The sequence below is a fragment of the Macrotis lagotis genome, chromosome 4 (assembly GCF_037893015.1).
Source record: "Macrotis lagotis isolate mMagLag1 chromosome 4, bilby.v1.9.chrom.fasta, whole genome shotgun sequence".
NCBI classification, from domain to species: domain Eukaryota; kingdom Metazoa; phylum Chordata; class Mammalia; order Peramelemorphia; family Peramelidae; genus Macrotis; species Macrotis lagotis.
This window is the reverse complement of record NC_133661.1, coordinates 217,953,742-217,972,228: the sequence shown is the minus strand read 5'-3', so window position 1 is coordinate 217,972,228 and position 18,487 is coordinate 217,953,742.

The window sequence follows — 18,487 nt, the reverse complement described above, 5'->3', positions numbered from 1 at the left end:
AATGTGTCAGGTACTATACTACTTTTGAAAAACAATGAAAAGCAGTAACAATCCTTGTTCTTTAGGAGCTCACAGGCTAACGGAAATAACAAAACATAAACAGCATAAATTGGAGATCAATCCAAAGGGAGAGCTCTAACATTAAGTAGGATAAGGAAAGGCTTCTTGGAGAAGGTGAGAAGAAAGCCAAGGAAGTTAAGAGGTCAAGCAAAATCAGCCTAATGAACACGGATTCTCCAGGACTGTGCCCTGTAAGAAAACTTGATGCAGTGGTGGGATTCAGCCAATTTGCACTGGTTGGACAGAACTGATACCTAATTTCCTGACTGACCAAAGGATGGATAACACATTTGCAGATGAACTGACTGAGCTCAGTACAGCCTTAGAACACAAGGAATATAGCAATTTTCTTGAAGATATGAAAGGGTTTATCAAGGGTCAATAGGGAGGATATGAAAGTAAAAATAGAGTCAGAATTTGTAGTATCTTATTCAAGGAACAATAAGAGGCCAGAGTCATTGTATTATAGAGTGTAGGGGAGCAAGGTGAATGGAAAGATAAACTTTCAGTTAGGCTATAAGGATTTTAAAAGTCAAGCGAAACTTTATATGTGATCCCAGAGATAATAGGGATCCACTAGATTTTGCACTTTAGCAAGATCAATTTGACAGAGGAGTAGAGGATGTCCTGGAGTGGAAGGAGTTGAGGCAGAATGTAGTTTATATATGCAATAGTCTAGATTATATTGTGTTTTGTTTCAAGAAGAGATCTTAGAACAGAGAGAAGGAATAAGAAGAAATCAAAGCAATTGAGATTGTGGGTTATCTACACCTCTGATGTTTATTAAAGTTTTCATTGATAGTTATTCCATAACAAATTATCTTTTCCTATTCGATTTGGACAAATATTTTGATGCATATGAAATTAGTAGTTTTAAGATATTGCTCCCTAATTTAGCATTCAGTCAATACCAGTTTCCAAAAATGCTGACAAATTAAAGTCTCAAAATATTATACAATAAAGAATATCCTTGACTCCACCATTCATTCATTCTTCGAATGTACTCCCTTTTCTTCTTCCTAGTTAATGTTCTCTTCTTCCTCAGATTTTCTTTAAGAATTTTGTTAGAGTTCATCTTTATCTATGTCCCTCCTGTCTTTCCTTGTTCTTTGTGTATTTTTATACCCCAGTACAACATACTTCCATTGATGGCAGAGGCTATTTTATTTTTTTCTTTGAGTTCCCAGGATCAAGCAGAATGTTTTGAATATGAGAGACACTCAGTGAGAGTTGAGTTGAATTGAACTGAATTCAACATGCTCTTGCTCTGGAGTATCTCAAATCTTACATATTTAAGAAAATGCTTCTGATGTTTAAATAAATCTTGAAGTTTGTGACGTAGATGAAATAATGGCACAATTACCTAATGCTCCAGCTTTCAAAGATATTTTTGGTTCTACATTAATGTTTTGTAAGACTGAACAACTAGTTCAGAACTCTACTTATAAAATTGTTAAACTTCCAATAAATCTACTTAAATGCAAATTAACCATTTATTAGAAAGGAACATTAAAAACTCAGACACACATTGATATAAAACTCTTTATATTTTTGCATGCATTGGCCCTGGGTCCTTCTTTTATTTTCTTCAGACTAAAACATCCCAGAAATTCCAACTTAAATTCTATATTGGGTACAAAATCTGATTAGTAGAATAATCCTATTAAGATGATTCTATAAGATCTGGCAAAACACAGAACTATTTGCATTGTAACAAGTAGGGTCATCTACTTTGGCCCAGTCTAGAAACAATTCCTTATGTAACTGGCATAGAATTAGCATCAAGGATAATCACTTAGGGTCATAAAAGTTATGCTTAGACATGGAAGTGAATTTTGGGGAGTCACACAGTTTGCAGTAGAAAACCAATAGACTGTATTATTGCCATGTTTCTCCATTATACTCTATGACTCCTGCTCAGATTGCTCATATGCTCTGACCTGCAATTTTTTTACTCATATGTTTTAAGTGTCACTACCTACGTGATCTTTTACATCACAAACACCCAGGGAACTAACTTGATGGATGTACTACACTATGCTGTAGTTAAGTGTATAATGGAATGGCAAATAAGGTAATTTTGTTGTTGGATTTTTTTTTTCTGAGAGGGACCAGATCTATCACTTTATTGGTATACAAAGCTATAACTCTCATCAGTGAGTTAACAGGCAATTCTTAATCACTCATTTCTTTAGCTAATTCACTTCCCATGTGCTACTCCACCCCACCTTAGCTGCACATACAGATAGACATTACCTTTGAAGGAAGGGCAGTAGCAACTGGGGAGATCAGGATGGATTTCCTGAGGAAGTAGCATTTGAAGAGGGCTTTGAAGGAAGGATTTCTAAAGCAGAGGAAGGTAAGAAGAGAGTACTTCTGGAACTAGAGAAATCCTATGCAAAGGTACAGAGACAAGAGATGGAATGTCATGGAATATTGTATATAGGTACAAACTAGAATTTTAGCTTGATGAGTTTGCAAAAGACTCTCTTCATTGGTGGAGAGAATAATTTTTGGCACTTCATACTTACATGAGAGTTTGAGCTGATTCCAGAACTTAAGAGAGGATAGTTCTGGCTTCTGACTTCAGAGAAGACACATATGGTTCTAAGATCTCTTCAGGGAGAATCTGGTGGAAAGAAAGAAAATACTTTGGGAAAGCAGCAGACCTTGATAGGTTTTAGATTTACATCTGGCCTCCCTAGAGACTTGGGGAACTTCCCTTTCTGGGAGATCAGGTACTCAGTCATTTGGTTGAAGGAGGTGGAGGAAGGGAATAAGCATTTATTTAGTATTTACTATGTTTCAGTTAATGTGCTAAAGGCTTTATAGATATTATCTTATTTGAGCCTCACAAAAACTCTGTGAGTCAGGTGCTATTATGGCCTCCAAGTTACATTGAAGTACTTGAGTCAGAGGTTAAAGTTATTTTTCCAAAGTTACACAGTAAGTGTTTGATGCAGAATTTGAACCCAGATCCTTCTTACTCCTGACCCAGGATGCTATTTTCTGCACAATCTAGCCTTAGCTTCTTCACTCTGTGTATTTCTTGGTGTAGTTTAATTTCTGTAACTTGTTATTCATGACTTGTGAAGGTGTTTTGTAGGCTGGAAAGCAACTTGAATCTAAGAATGGAGTTATTTCCCTAGATGAACAACATTTATGGGAAAAACATATAATTCTAGTTAGGTACCCTTTCTCTGAGGAGAGCAGAACAATCACCTTTGTGGCTTCCCATCTCCTGATCTTTTCTAGGTAGGAATCAAAGTCTCTTAGAGAGGAGTAGATGAGATTTCAGAGATGTCTATTTATGTCTTCCCTTGAATTGAATTAGACACACACACACACACACACACACACACACACACACACACACACAAACACACACACACACACACACACACACACAGCAGCAGTCACATAAGCTAATGTGTGTGAAGGAAAGTAATGCTCTATGAACCTGGAAAAGGTAGACAAGTAGATTGTGAAGGACTTTAAAAACTCATTCTTAAAGTGACATCACCTGACTTTGTTTATAAATATCCGTCCATATAGACAAAGCACTGCTTGAGCCCAGAAAGCAAAACCAGAAGTCATGCACTATTTCTGGAGACAAGGAGTTGATCCCCACTAGAATTCTTCAAATACTGAATTCCTTGTCAAGGAGACTGAAGAGGGGATCAGGTGTGAATCAGCCTGGATGACTTCAAAGGTACTGGCCAGCTTTGAAATTCTATGATCAATAGCATGCCACTAATCACCTTTAAACATAATGATCTGATCTTATGTAGCATTTTTTTAAATAAAAGTGATGGAAAGTAAGATTCTTTGGCAATGCTTGACTTGTAGTAAGACCTTTTTTTGTTGTTCAGTCATTTTCAGTCATTTTCAGCTTTTCATGACCCCATTTGGGGGTTTCTTGGCAAAGATACTACAGTGATTTACTTTTGTCTTTTCTAGCTATTTCACAAATTAGGAAACAGAGACAAATAAGGTTAAGTGACCTACTAAGGGTCATATAGCTAGTAAGTGTTTAAAGCTAGATTTGAAATCAGACCTGCCTCCAGGTCTTGCACTCTATCCACTATGTCATTTAGCTGCCCCTAGAAAGACCTTAGTATATGCTTATCATTTATTTATGATTGGTGTTCTTTTGTCATACAGATGATCAAGTTAGTTTTTACTTAGAACTTTCTGTTTTGAGTTTTGCTGCTGTTGCTACCAAAACAGAGATTAGTCATTGTGATAAGCAAACAACTTTTATAGAAAGGAAAAGAGCATCAATACAGAGGGACTCTAAGGTCATTTTCCACTTGGTCTCATGGAAGCTTTACTCGGCTTTCTCCTTGTATATTACTAGTTTACTTCAATCACAGTTAACTGCTATTTTCTATTATAGGTTCTTGGCAATTATGTCAGAAACTCCTTATCAATTTTCTCATAGTTTTGTTACTTAATAAAAGAAGTTGTAACATGATTCAAAGCAAATTAATCTCTATCTTAAAAAGCAAATCTAAAAATATCGATCTGTTGTTGCACCATTCTGCATTTTGAAGATAAGAAATTTTCTGCTAAGGTTTTCAGTTTCTTTCCTCCGTCAATGGGACTTCTGTGAATGGATCAATAGTAGGATATGGTCCTTAGTTTGTAAATGCTGCTTGGCCAGGGTCAAGGGAGGTAAAATTATATTTATCAATTTTTTTGTTGTCTGTGCTTGATTGAACCACAATATGCTGAATCAGAGAAACCTCCAGGGCCACTGCTTAGTCTGGATGGCTGTTCATTTTTAGTAAATGTTCAGCAACTGAAAAGCCTTTCTTGTCTTTTTCTAATTAAAACAAGAGACTATCGATGTCTCCTCTTTAATTCAACTCTGATTCCCTTCTTTTTTTCCCTTCTTGCCTCTTTTGTTTTTGCCTTTTCTCCAGTTAACTTACTCCCCGACCCCCCCCCCCCCCATTTGCTCATCTAAACTTGAATACCTTCTGCCAAAATACTTTTGGAAATCTGCCAATGTTTGCAGCTCTGATACATGTCAGCTTTCAGGTTCTTTCAGCCAGTTGATTTGCTTTTTTTCTCCAATTTATCTTTCCACCCCCTTCAATAGTTTCTCTCTACTTACAAATTTCAGCTTGTTCTTACAGTGGAGGGAGCCAAATTCTCTATTTACCATTAGCAAATCAGAAATCACTGGTCCTAGAAGTTAGGGCTTTGTGAGACTTAAATTGTAAGAAACAGATGAAAAGGATCTACTGGTGCTATTAAATTTTTTTTTTTCCAGACTCATTGTATTCTACTCCCCACATTTTGTTTCAGTCAAACTGGCATTTTCTACCCTACATCCTATATACCATCTTCTTCTTTGTGCTGTACTTCCTATGCCTAGGATACATTATTTCCTCACCTCCACACTATAGACTGCATTCTATCAAGACCCACCCAAGCACTACCTTCTATCTAGTCTTACCTGATTGCTTTTCCCTATTAATGCCCTCCCTCCCAAAGTACTTTGTACTTAACTACTTTACTTTGTATCTATGCTCTTTATATTCAATTTTATCTATGCTATCTCTTTGTATCTTTATCTCTGTGCTCTGTTTATCCTTACATAGGTACTTGTTTTCTTCCGACAACTTTGAAATCCTTGAGAGTAAGAATTTTTTTCATTTGTATATGAAGTGCTTAATACATAGCCTGGTTTATAGGAGTAGTCTAGTAACTGCTCCTTTTTTAATTGAAATTTCTGTTTCCTTTAATAAGTAGGCTCATTTAAAAATACAGCAATGGAGAGAAGATGTCTTTTTTATTTGTGGCAAAAGATTCCATTTGAAATATTAATTCAAAATTTAATTCTTCACATTCCAGAAAGAAGAATTTCATAACCAAAAATAATAAGGCATTCCTGGTGATGTTATCTTTTGAATCTGATAAACATTTCGTCATTTTCTCCCTAACACATAAGTTTGCTTCACTGAGGAGTTTAATGCAAACTCTAAAATATTATTTCATGTAGACTGCATAAACTTTTCTCAGAGGAGGTGGATGTGTGGATTGTCACCACTGATTTGTTTCTTGGACTCAGTTCTGCCCCACAAAGAATCACGACTCAGACTTGGGAATGCAGGTTTTGGAAAGAAAATAGAGATTTATTAAATGAAGTTACAACATATTAAGAAAGGGATAGGAAAATTAGAAAGAATTTTAAGAGGACCATGTGGATTGCTGATTGAATTGGGCAGGCCAGCTGGTCAGGGTTCAGCTTGGAAGGTCAAAGGGGTCGAGCCCCTCCCTCCTTTTCCTTACATTCTCTCCCAGGGAGGGGATGGTGACCTGGGAATGACCCAAGTCCCTCACTGGATATTTTGCCTTTTGGGGAGGGGTCTCTTTTGGGTGGTCTTCCAGGGCCTGTGCTCACTGGCTGCCCCACCAAAAAACTAGGCAATCCAACTAGGTTGAAGGTCAGGCCCTCCGGTGTGGAAGGAGCAAGGAAGATTCACTTTACAATGTAAACAAAAGATTTCCAAAGTTTGTCTCCAAGTGATCTCATCAGCCCCTATGCTCAGGTTTCTCTGCATCAGGACCATTGATGAAGAGGATTTCCTGTGTGGAAATTCCCTCAAATGATTGATAACTAAAACTCTTCTTTATCTTGCTTTATTGGGAACACTGAGTGGTTGAATAACTTGCCCAAATTAAAACAAGTAGTATGTACAAAACAAGGCCACAAATCTTTCTGACTTTTAAGTTCAGAGCTCCATTTTTTTTTACATATCCATAGATTTACATAATTCCCAACTTAATCTTTCACTTTCTTTCATAACAGCACCTAGAACATCATGGATATTTTATCATCTTGAAGAAAATTTAAACATTTTATCTATTTTATCCTACAATTACATATTTTATTAACTAATAAACATTTATTAAATACCTATTATAAACCAAGAACTATGCTCTTTGACTAAAAGGGAATACAAAAACAAAAATGGTACACCTAATACCCCAAGAGTTTAAATTCTATTAGGGAGAAACATGTAAGTAGTTTTTCTCATCTATAAAATGAAGATATAGGGGAAGGGGGACGAAAATAGTATGCTATGTAATTTCAATAAGCAAGTATGTCCTTCAAGAAAAGATAATAATTTTAACTTCTCATCTGAATTATAAAGTAGGATGATATGGGTGTGGATTATTGGATATTGTCAGATACTTTATGTATCAGATAGTTTTTCTTTTTTATTATGATCTTTAAAAATATGAGTATTTAAATATTCAAAGAATAGCATAAGAAAGGATTGTATAGTAGACTGAATTATTATACATAGATTTTATGTATATATATATATATATATATATATATATATATATTTTAATTTAACACACTAAGAAAGCCCTATTTGTCTTTGTCCCCATTTGTACTTCCTTTCTACCCTCCTCCATTTAATTGTTAAATCTTTAAGATTTTTTCTTCTTTACATCACTGTCAGCAATTCCCACCAATTCCCTCATGATCTATCCTCTTCTCTCATATGACAATTCTTCCTTGTATAAGTATATTAAAATAAAATGAATTAGAACATTGACCTTATCTGAAAATATATGTCTCATTCACACCTCTGGTTCATCTCTTCTCAGCCAAGAGGTAGGATATATGAATCATTGTCAGTCTCCTGAAGTCATTATAGGTCATTGCATTAATCAGATTATTTAAATATTCAAAATTGTTTTCTTTTGCATTATTTTAATTGTTTTGCAAATAATTCTTCTGGTTCTATTTACTTCACCCAGCATCAGTTCATTCAAGTTTCCTCCCGTTTATTTTAATCTATTTTTGTCATTTATTACAAGATAATAAACTTCCATTATATTCAGTTCTATAATTCATTCAGCCATTCCCTAATTGATGAATATTCATTGTGTCCATTTATTACAGCAAAAGTACTTTTATCAATTATTTTGTATATATTTATATATGATTCTTTTCCTGTGTACTAATTTCTTTGGGGATATGCTAATAGTGATAATGTTGGGTAAAAGGGAATACAGAGTTTAGGGACTTTTGGAACATAATTCCAAGTTGCTTTCCAAAATGGACATGAGCTGGAAATTCAGTTGTTTTTTTAAACTTGTTTCTCTTATTATGATTTGAATATCTTTCTAAATGTTTGTTGATAGTTTGCTTTCTCTGTTTTGAAAACATCTTGTTCATATTTTTGAGTATACATTGAGAAAAACTCTTTATTTTAATAGATTTTCTTTATCAATTCCTTATATAAATATTTTCATTACCAAACCTTTATAGAGACATTTCCTGGGGTTGGGGGATTCCAGGTTAACTATTGCTCTTCTAATTCTAACTGCATTGATTTCGTTTATCCTAGCATTTCTAGAACTAGATCTGACAAGAGAGGTATCAACAAATATCTTTATTCTTGAGCTTAATGAAAATGCTTTTATTATTTCTCTATTATGGAGAGTTTCAATTCTTAATTTTATATATCATTTGCCATATTAAGGAAAAATCCATTTATTTATATGCTTTTTAATGTTTTAAAAATTTTAATGACATATTTTGTTAAATTATTTTTCTGCACATATTAATTTATGTGATTTTATAAGTTTTGCTATTCATATGCTTTATTATGGTTGTAATTTTCCCAATATTGAACCAATGCTGAATTCCAGGTATAAATTCAATTTTGTCAGAATATCTACTTTTAAAAATACATTGCTATGACTTATTTGCTAATAACTTACATCAATATTCACTAAGAATATTGGTCAATAGTTCTCTTTCCCTACTATTTCTTTCTCTGGTTCATCTACTACAGGCACATTTTGTTTTACAAAATTGAGTTTGGTAGTATATTTTTGTTTCTATTTTTTGTAAATGTTGTACAATATTGTAGTTAATTGGTCATTGAATGTTTAATAGAAATTAAACAGATTTTTTTTTGTTGAGAGTTTGGTTGTTAGAATTTTCCTCCCATTCTGAGATTAGTTTAGTTAAATGAAATATTTCTTTTCCTATAAATCTAATAATTTTCTAAGCACATTTCATTTAAATGTTCAGTTTTTGGTATATAATTTGGCAAAATAGTTTCTAATAATTTCCTTCTATTTTTCATCCAATGAAAATTTTTTTTTAATTCTGAGCATGTAATTAATTTTCCATATCTTTTTTTCAATTAAATCAGTTAACCAATTGCTTCTTTTTTTTTTAATACAATGGGACTCTGGGAAATTGAAAATCTAGTCTTAAGAGTAAGTTTAATATTCATTGCTTGCTGTCAAGCTTGTTGAACTTGCCTCAGGATATGAATGAAAGAGCCTTTCCTTCTCCTTTTTCAGAAACCTAAAGATATTCTTTGACATTAGAGTGTAAGATCCTGGGAGGCAAGGAGCATCTTTTGATTTTTTTTGAATCACATGCATTTAGCACAATGCTGACACATAGTAGGTGCTTGAAAAAATTTATTCATTGAATATTTCCTAGTGGCTTATTGCAAGATGATAATAAACCTTTTAAATCTCTGTTGAGTCAGAAATAAGTATGTTGATAAAAAGATCAAAAAAATGAATTATCTCTCTTTCCCCTGTTAAGGCAATAAAGAATTGCTCTATCACTCTACAGAGGTCCCTCTCTCTCATCAGGCAGTCACATATCCATAAATATGTTGCTTTAGCTTCTTTGCCAATATTTTATTCTTATGCAACTTATGTTTTAAAAATATCTGTTTTATTTATTCTTTCTGATCTTAGCTGTTTGAGTTTCAGAGATAGAATAGACAAGTATACTAACTTGTAAGCTTTGAAAGGAGCAAAGTGTAATCAAAGCATTCTCTCAGCAACTAGAACCAGTGACCTTAATAGTGAAGTTTTAGTGAATTTCTTTCCTAAGTAGCTCCTTGCTTCACCTAAATTAGTGAATTGGCATGGCAACTGAGACACCATGCTCTGTAAGAGAGTAACTCATCCATCAGTTATGCCACACACAGAAGGAATATACATAAAGTTACAAAATATTATTCATGATGAACTACACAAGAAGTGTACTATAATTGATATTATCCAGGAAATGTATGATCATAGTAAAATGTAGAACAGCTCTGTAGAGGAAAAATGATAAAAATGGGAAGGAGCATGGTGTAGCAAAACAAACAGTGACTCAAGTCAGAGTACTTGAGTTCATGTCTAGGCTCTGGCCCTTATTACTTCCTGGGCCAGAAAGTAAGCCCTTTCCCTCCCAGTTTGATGAAGGAAAAGTTTTGTAGTAGCATTTTTTTAAATAAATAATGATACATTTTTTTTAAAAAAAAATCATCAGTTTTCTTTAGTATTCTTTCCCTTCCTCTACTCAGAGAACCATCTCATATAAGACATAGTATTCTCAAAGACAAAAAGAAATGAAGAAAAAAACCCCAAGTATATTTAATAAATACATTGAAAAGGTAATAGTAATATCTTTAAATTGAGTTCACTTTCCTCAGGGACTAAGAATCTGAACAGAGGGGAATGTTTGTCACCCCCTCTTTGAGTTGGCAAGACATTGTTACACTTTCTAATTATATCTTTTCATTAAATTTTTCTCTGTAAAAATCCATTTCTTCTTATGACTACTTCCTAGTTCTCCACCACTAAAAAGTAATTCCTTCAGTTTAAGAAATATTGATATTTTATTCCAAGGACTTCATGAACTGTATCCAGTATTGCCCTAGCAAGCTTTGTATTTACATTTGGAGGTTTACAAAGGATCTACTTACATTACGTTGGTTGTGTAACTTTTTCCAGAAGAGGAAAACATGTCTCTTTCTTAAAGTTTGTTTTTACAAATATATTCAGCCTAATTTAGAGCTGCCACTGGTTTGGCTTATAGATCACTATTTATAGAGAACTTAAAAAAAAATTAACTTTCTATGCCCTTAAAGTCATTTCCTTTTGAGCCACCTCTAAATTCATACTTCAATTATGCTGAATAGTTAGTTTTCTGTGGTAAAGATCTGATTGGCAATGATTTCTCAATGATCCTTTACTATTTTCAATTAGGGAAATTCTTGTGCATTCTTGTTGAGTAAAAATTAAAGACTATCACACAGTATGAGTGGCTATTAAAATCATGTCTAATGTAGAATATTAGTTGTTGAACTAAGGTTATAAGTTTGTCTCTTAGGGTAAAAAAATGTTTAAGACATGAATCCTGGGTTTAGAAAAATTAATGGGTATTTAGTTTCAAATTTTGACATTCTTTAGGTGTAATCATCCAAATACATTTTCTTGAAATGAATTATGAGAAACAATTACTATGAATTTATATCATATAAACCTGCTATTTTCTTGTTTCTAGACATGCAAGAAAAGGAAGAACTTTCACTGGTAATTATTGACTTACTGGTAGGTAGTACTGGTCCAGTATATCTGTTAAAGGCAAGACTTCAAATCTTGGGATTTCTACAGTGCCTAATTCAATCAGTCATCTAAAGGTTGGATAAATCACAGTTGGACTTTTACTAGACAGCTCAAGAAGAGCCAAAGCTATATTAGTCATTCTTTCATCAACCTACATTTATTAAAAATATTTTGCAAATCACTTTCCTAATCCTTGGGAGAAATGTGAAGCTTAAAAAAAGACATGGTTTAGATACTGGAAAGACTTTTGTAAACTGAAGTAGAATAAAATGAGAACAGAAGAGCAATTTGTACAAGGACAGAAGTACAGAGAGAAACAATTTTGAAAGACTTTCAAACTTTGATTTATGCAATGATAAGCCATGAATCTAGACAACTAATGATGGATCATGTAACCTATCTTGTACCAGAGAAGTGATAAAATTGGGGTATACAATAATATAGAATTTAGACATGGCAAATATATGAATTTATATCACTAGAGCTTACAGGTATGTTATGAGGGTATTATTTTTCATTTTTATAATTGTCTATTGGAGGAGCAGTGGGAGAGATAATAAACAAATAAATACAGATTAGATAGGCAGATAGATAGATACTGATATATTTCCCTATGCCAGAGGAACTTATAATAGTAAGAAATATAAAGATAGCTCTGATTACTAAAGACATACATCTAATATGTTTGGTTAGAAATTGAATCCCTGATAATAAAATTTTTAAAATAAAAATTGAAGGTGAGGGGAAAAAATAGATAAAAATATGTAACCAGATAATCCAGAGGAAACCAGGTATGACAGTATGGAAAATAGTGGAAGATAAATCAAGCAATTGACCCCATAAAATTACTGAGAAAAAGTCTGCAATGATACTTATAACTGCAGATGGTATATATCGTTCAGAAGTAGAAATTATAATGGAAGAAGAAAATATGACCTTATAAGTATTATTTAATTTTGACTGAAAGGAGTTCATTCCTGAAATACTGTAAACTTTCCTTTAAAAAATATATGCAAAGATTTTAAAGGTAACAGATCAAAATTTTCTGTGGAAAGGTGAGAGTTCATCTTAATCAATCATATAATATACTAGCATTTATTCAGCATCCATTATTTGCCAGGCACTACCCTAAGTTCTGGGAATACAAAGAAAGACAACAGATAGTCCCTTCACTCAAAGCAACTGATAATATAAGAGGGAGTGAACATTCTAATAGTCATACCATCCCATTGGAGATAATTTCACAGAGAAAACACTGAGATTGAACAAGAATCTGGGAGCTTTGGATGTTGGCTAAGGTTCCAGGGTGGTGAATGTCCTGTTTTGGGTTTTCCTTCAGGAAATGATTGGTAGATTCTTTCTCTTTTTTACTTTGCCTTCATGATATAATATGTTTGGGCATTTTTCTTTTATGATTATTTAAAATATTACAACTGGGATCCTTTTTTTGTGGCTTTAAAGTAAGTACAGTGTTTCTTAAAGTATCTCTCTTTGATCTGCTTTTCTGGTCACTTATTTTTGATATTAAATGCCTTTATTGTATTCTACTTTTAAAACATATTTTGATGTTTTAATATTTCTTGTCATCTCAAGGTATTATTAACTTTTATCTGGTCCATTATAATTTTTAGGAGTTTTTACTGTACCTGTTGTGTTAAACTGTTTTTTTCAAATCTTTTTTCCAAACTTCTTTTTTCATCTCCAGATCTTTTAACACTCTCATTTAATTTATAATGGAAATATATAATTTACATATATATATAAATAATATAATTTGTATTTTAAATTTTAACAAAAATAATATCTTGCTTTATTTCTTCCTATATATAATATATATTTATAATATATATTATACTTATTTTATTTACTTATTTACTTATTATATTTATATTTTGAATTTTAACCAAAAAAACCCCAACCTCTTGCTTTATTTCTTCCTAGAATTCTAACTGATCTTGAGATGAAATCCTTAGGTTTCCCTCCCATCACAATATGTTCTCTATCATCACAATATTACTAATTCTTCTAGTATTACTTCATGGTTTAGAACTTTAGGTTAGAATCTGCACATTTTGGGTGAGTATGAACCTGGCTTATTTTATTTGGGTGTCTTGTTACTATTTTCTTTTTGTACTGAATACTGTGCCCTTAGAGATCTAAGCCAAGGACTCAGTCTTTAAGTAGGATAAAGTAGAAAGGGTTAGCAAAGTGGATTAAAACCCAGAAACACAAAAATGTCTTTACAAGAAATATATTTGGAGCAGAGATACTCACAAGTAAAGGAAAAAAAAGATTATCAGAATATATTATGCTTTACCTGAAGTAAAAAAAAATCAGGGGTAGCAATCCTGATTTCAGACAAAGCTAAAACAAAAATAGATCTTAATTAGATAAGAATAAGAAAGAAGAAAGACATTATAAAGTTAAGACAAACTAATAGATGCATTAGTGAAATTTTGTGAAATATTATAATGTCAATTAATTGGGGAGTGGATGAACAAGCTATGATATATGAATGTTATGTAAGAAATCATAAATGACTTGACTTCAGAAAATCCTGGAAAGATTAGTTGAACTGATGCTGAGAGAAGTGGACAGAACCTGGAAAATCTTATATACATTAACAGCAACATTGGGATAACCAATCTGTCAATCATTACTTTAAAAACATTTATAAAGACTTCCTGTTCTAGGCTGTGTTAGGTGCTGAGGATATAAAGTTAAAGATAAAAAAAACTCTGCTGTCATTCATTCAATTGGGAAAGACAATATATATATATATATATATATATGTATATATATATATATAAATATATATGTATATATATATTTATATATATATATACATATATATATATATATATATATATATATATACACACATGTGTATACAGAATAGACAGAAAATGGAATGAGATAGTATAGGGAGGGGACTAACAATTCATTCAGTGGGATCAGGGAAAGTTTCATGTAGAAAATTGTTCTTTAAGTTGAATCTTAAAGGAAGTAGGATATTTCACTAGGCAGAAGTGAGATGCAGTATTTTTCAGAAATGGGGAATGATCAGTGCCAAAGCATGGAGATGGAATATAGATTATCAAGTGAGCAATAGGAAGATCATCAATTTGACTGGAACATTAAAAGTGGGAAATGGAGTCATGTATAATGAGGCTATAGAAGTAAGTTGGAGTCAGGTTATAAAGGACTTTAAAAGCTGGGGAGGAGTATGAATTTTGTCTTAGTGGCAATAGAAAGTCACTGTAGTTTATTGAATAAAGGAGAGTAATGATCAGACCCTGACAAAAGGAAGATTGATTTGGCATCCCTTTGGGAGTTAGGTTGAAATGGTTAGTGACTTGGGACAGGGAACCCAATTAGGTGGCTATTGAATTAGTCAAACTAAGAGGGGATGACAGGCTGAAGTAAAGTCGTAACTGTATTAATATTAAGAATGAATTTTGTAAGGATAGGAAAAACAAGTGTTGACAACTGATTGGACATGGGTGTAGGAGAATGAAGAGTTGAAGATAATGAGAAAGTTAAAAAAACAAAAAACAAAACCTTGAATACAAGAAAAATTAATGAGTTCAATTTTGAACATGTTGACACTAATTGCACTTCTTGGCTATTACATATTTCTCAGTCTTTTTGACCTCCTTTGGAGTTACATCTCCTACATTCTGATTCATGCAGCTGATTTTTTCTAAGTGGAAGATTTTACATTTACTGCTATTCAATTCCACTTTATTATATACAGTTCATGTTATAACTTGTCAAAATATTTTTGGGTCAGGGTAACTAGGTGTTGCAGTGGATAGAACACCTGGAGTCAGGAGGACCTGAGTTCAAATTTGGCCTCAGACACTTAATAATTACCTAGCCATGTGACCTTAGGCAAGTCACTTAACCCCATTGCCTTGCAAAAAGAAAACAAATAAATATTTTTGAATCTTGAGAGGTGGTATGATGTAATGTAGTAGATAAGAATGCTTGACACAGAGTCAAGAAGACCTGGGTTCAAATTCTTCCCCAGATACTTACTAGCTAAACTCTATGCTTCTAATATCCTCATTGATACAGTGAAATTGTTGAACTCTGTGTTCCCTAACATCCCTTATAGGTCTAAAGAGATGCTCTTATAATTCTATTCCCCTTCCAAGATCATTAGCATTACCTGTCTCACCAAACTCTTATAAGTATACTACCTATATCTTTACTTAAGTAACTAATTAAAAGTGTGTTGAATAGAAGAGAACCGAGGTTAGAGATTCTATTAGAATCTGAGACACTCCACCAGAGAAACTTTCCTCTAGGTTGAGATTCATCTCTTCATCACCACTCTTTGATTTTATGTCTTCAATCAGTGTTCAGTCTAAGTTGTTAATAAGAATATTGTGAGATGCTTTGTCAATAATCCTATTGAAACCAAGGAATATCATGACTATGACAATCTCCTAGAAATTTAGTGACTCCAGCAATATAGTTTGGTATGATTTTTTTCAAATTGAGACATTCTTTTTCTCATCTTATTTTCATTGAGATTTTTTCATTTAATCATCCTAATTTTTGAATATTTTCCTCCTTCTTCTCTTACCCAGTGAGCTATTCCCAATAATAAAGAATATACACAAAAAAGAGAAAAAACAATTCAGGAAAATCAATCAAAGTGAGGATTATTTGTTCTTAATGTACTCATGCTATTTCATATTTCCCTTTCTAAGAGTTAACCAGCCATTCATTTAATAACTCTTGCCCCATTACTTTCTTATCCTTGTTTTCTTGAGTCATGTTCATTTGGCATTTGAGTAGGGTGAGCCTACTTCTGATCAGGAGTGATAGAAGGCCCATTTCTCATTATAGAGAATATTTCAATTAGCTTCTGAATGCTTTCTGTTTTTCTGTTGGCCATGATGATTCCAAGATTTGTCTTGTGATGATAAGATTGGGTTATTTTGTGTGTGTGTGTGTATGTTGGTATTATTCTGTTAGATGTTGAGTTGGAGCTACATGGGATATTCTAAAAGGGAGATTCCTGACCCTCAGGATCCTCTCTTCTCTATGGCTATCAAACAAGGACTCCTGTGAAAAGCTTGAAGAGGAGAGAAGGGCAATTGTCCTGTGTCCTATTTGTGTTCACAGAACATCACCTTTTTATGTATATTTTTTCCAGATCTTAGGTTCATGCATATTTTGAGGGGAGACTGCTAAGTCTTTTGAGTAGTTATCCAGAAGCTCTAACTGAAAGTTCATTTAACCCCATTGCCTTGCAAAAAAACAAAACAAAGCAAAACAAAAGACAAGCTCCCTCTTGGGTAACTAGAGATAATAGCAGCAGCATTTGAGTGTTATAAGGAGAAAGTATAGAAACAGAGGAACCTGTTTCACCAAGATCAGCAGCGAATTGACCTGTTAGCAGAGAAATTGCATCCAGCAAATGAGTCAATATAGCTGAACCAGGAAGTAACTTGTATACTGCAAAGGCAAGGTCCTGAAGAAAACTTGATGGATATTCCTTAAAGGACATTAAGGCCCAGAAAAGAGAAAAGAATTCTTAAGTCAGGAACAGTGAAGTATCCCTTATGTATATGTCTTTCTTTATTGTCACTTCTATTGTTCTTTAATCTTTAATTGACTCTCCTCAAAGTCCTTGTAAATATACAAAGAGAAAATGTTTTTCCTTTTAGGTAATTACCTAATGAGATAATTTTTATAACTATTGTCCTATATTATCGATAAAAACAATCTTGCAAAACCTTTTTGATTTTAACTGCTTGATTACTATAAGGGAGTATACCAGATGGGGGATCACAAATGACAGAATTAGATAACTCATCCTTTGAGTTATTTATGAAACCTTGAGGATAGAAAAACAGTTTTCTCTCCCAGAAATTGAATATGCTAGTCTAATACAAGTTGGGACAATCAAGTCAAGTCAACAAGCATTTATTAAATAACTGTTATAAACTTGGCACTGAAATAGGCACTGGAGGATTCAAAGAAATTAAAAAATAACCAACTCTTCCTCTCAATAGTTCTCTGTTAATTGGGTTGGGGGAGACAACATGTGAACTATTATATACAAGTAAGATATATGTTGCAGAATAAATTTAAAGGTAGGAAAAGGTGAGACTACAGAGGGTACCACAAGCACATTTTTACAAGGTCACTAGGAATCCATAGGATGATCACAAATCTGAAGTTTATGGTATCCTTTTCATTTAAAAAAAATATTTATTTAAGGCAATGGGGTTAAGTGACTTGCCTAAGATCACACAGCTAGGCAATTATTAAGTGTCTGAGGTCGGATTTGAACTCACATCCTCTTGACTCTAGGGCCAGTGCTTTATCTACTGCAGCACCTAGATGCCCCTTTTATTTTTGTTTTTGTTTTTTCTTTTCATTTTTTAAAAAAAGAAATTGGGATAAGTGCAAGGCTTAGCCTTACCAGATCTAAAATTATATTATAAAGTATCAGTCATCAAAACTGTCTGGTATGGGCTAAGAAATAAAGTGGTGGACCAGTGGAATGGATTAGGGTGCAATAACAGGAAATGATTATAGCAATCTGCTGTTTGATAAACCCAAAGAGTCCAGCTATTGGGATAAAAACTCTCACTTCAATAAAATCTGTTGGGAAAATTGGAAGTTAGTATGGAAGAAACTTGGATTAGACCAACACCTCACACACTATACCTAGATAAGATCAAAATGGATACAGCATTTAGACATAAGAAAAACAATATTATAAGCAAACTAGAAGATCAAGGAGTAGTATACCTGTCATATCTATGGAAAGGGAAACAGTTTATGACCAAGGAAGAGTTGGAGAACATCATTAAAAACAAACTAGATAATTTTGATTACATTAAATTAGAAAGACTGCACAGACAAAACCACTGTAACCAAGATCAAAAGAAATGTAGTAAATTGGGCAACAATTTTTTACAACTAGTATTTCTGAAAAAGGACTCATTTCTAAAACATGCAGAGAACTGAGTCAAATTTTCAAAAAGAAACATTC